A 2,500-nucleotide genomic window follows, 5' to 3' on the forward strand; every position below is an offset into this window, starting at 1 on the left:
ACATGTTTACATTGCCTTTAATTATTTTTTTTTTCAATTTACAAGAAATCACGAAATCTACCACGACTCCATTCGCCGTGGTTTTGTTATTGTCTCCTTTAAAGAAGATGCGAATGATTTCTCAGCGTTGATTGCTATCTCAGAAACACTTACACAATCAGCATTTTGTCGTTTTATTTTCTCCTCCCATCCATTCACCTTTGTTTTGCCTGTAATCCACTGACCTGCTGTTGTGGAAACGGGATTTAATGACTTTTCTTTTAATCGGTTCAGCGTTTTATCATTTACCTCTTCATTAGAACAAACTAGGGTACGATTAATTCTTGTCCGTTTTTATTCATTCTTCCCTCGGAAGATTATTGCACCGCTATATTATCTTCCTTTTCCCTTACACCAGTCTTCACTATATCATTACGTTTCAGAATTTTGTAGCTGCTGGTACTTCATGTATACATTTCCTATCGATACTTTATTCACAGGATACATTTTGCCTTCATGACAAACACTTATCCTACCAGTATATGTGTTCATATATTAACTCTCTCTCTCTCTCTCTCAAGTCATCTTTGTGCCAATTATTTTCACCTTTCTTTTCGTAAAGATATCTGCAAACTTTCACCATTTTCTAGTTTCTCTTCACTATACGGTTTCCGGTCAACATTGTATCATCATCATCAATCTCGTTCCAACCTTTTCAACCGTACATCATTTCATTACAAACTCATTGCCGCGAGATGGCATCAGTCTCACTCATATGTAACAGTTTCATTTTCTTATGGTCACACATCAAATCGTTTCATTTATACTTTGTTTTTATTTTGAGGAGCAGCCAAAAGAGAGAGAGAGAGAGAGAGAGAGAGAGAGAGAGAGAGAGAGAGAGAGAGAGAGAGACTCCTCAATGATAAGTCCCCTTTTTCTAGAAAAGTTAAAAACTAAGTAGAAGCAAACTAAAATACATATGAAAGGAAAAAGGCTGATGAAGACATTAGACAAAATTATTGGAGACTTCAATATAGCAGTGCAGCCTGTATATTGATCTTCACAAACAACGTAAGTATAAGAGATTAGTTTAGTAACAAAGGGAGCAAAAGGCCCCTTGTTTTACCATTTGTATGTTATGACATTTGAATACAAAGAAAAAAATACAATGTCAATGGTGATGTATTGTGAAACGACTAGCACTCACTATCTGGAAGCAAGGTCACTTCGAGGGTACGAGTTCCCTATTCGGGTAAAGCGAGTGGAGTGTGTCCAAGCAGATTCTTTGCTGTCTAAATCTCGTTGAAGATTGTTGATAAACCGGAAATAGAAATTTTATGTTAGTTTTGTTAATAAAATGAATTTTTGGATGGTTTTGACATTCAGGTTGGAGAACAAAGTTTGTACTTGTATAGATATCTAATATTATGCCATATATTATTTACATTACGTACAGTTATGAACATTACATTTGCTTTATTATTATTTCATTGAAGAATGATATTTATTTCCATTTATCTTTTCCCATTACATATACTGTAAGACCACTTTTTTACTTATGCATCGTGGCAACAATGTAATTAGATGGGTCAACACTGCTTTTCTTTCCGCCATGTGCATATAATAGTCAGTCATTGTTCAGTGGTCACTGTATCGACAAGCATGGGCCTGTTCCCCGCTGCTTGTCACATTTATGTCCGTTTGTCTCTATTATACGGGATTTTAAAAGAACCTACTGGTTTAAATTGTCACCCTCCATTACATTTATCACATGGATGTATGTGGGCAGTACCACACACAGTACTAAGTAAAACCAAAGACCTGGAGAAAGGAGTTATAAGAATGTTTTTAAGTAAAGACAACATTAACATGTTCAAATGCTGTAAAAGAGCAGAACATTTATAAATGAAGACGACTCTAAAAGTTATACAATTTAAATCCTGGTGTAGAAGCTGATTAAAGAAAATTTGTAATTTTGATGTATTTCATCCTTATATCATAGTTAGGTCACTCAAAACTTGATATTGGAAGCCGCTTCATTTGCTTAACTGGTGAGATAATGACAGCAAGATTTTGTATTGAGTGTCAGCCATCATGTCGTTATTATTGAGTCAAGTAGCAAGTAGCTCAGTGATACCCAATACTATCATAGGTCTCTCTCTCTCTCTCTCTCTCTCTCTCTCTCTCTCTCTCTCTCTCTCTCTCTATATATATATATATATATATATATATATATATATATCTATATATATATATATATATATATATATATATATAGTATATATATAATGTGTGTACGTATGTATGTATGTGTGTGTGTTTCTGAACTCTTCTTTTATATCGTTTTGCTATTTTCTGTTAGATTTACTCCCACATACTTACATAAATCAATCATCTTCATTCTTCCAGCATTCATTTTAACATTTATTGTTTCATTTCAATTGACCTTTGACACCCTTACTATTACGGATATTTGTTTTCTACTTTTTTTCTTGCAACCACCTTCTAAATGTTTAATTAG

Source organism: Palaemon carinicauda, chromosome 1, assembly GCF_036898095.1.
Source record: "Palaemon carinicauda isolate YSFRI2023 chromosome 1, ASM3689809v2, whole genome shotgun sequence".
In the NCBI taxonomy this organism is placed as follows: Eukaryota; Metazoa; Arthropoda; class Malacostraca; order Decapoda; family Palaemonidae; genus Palaemon; species Palaemon carinicauda.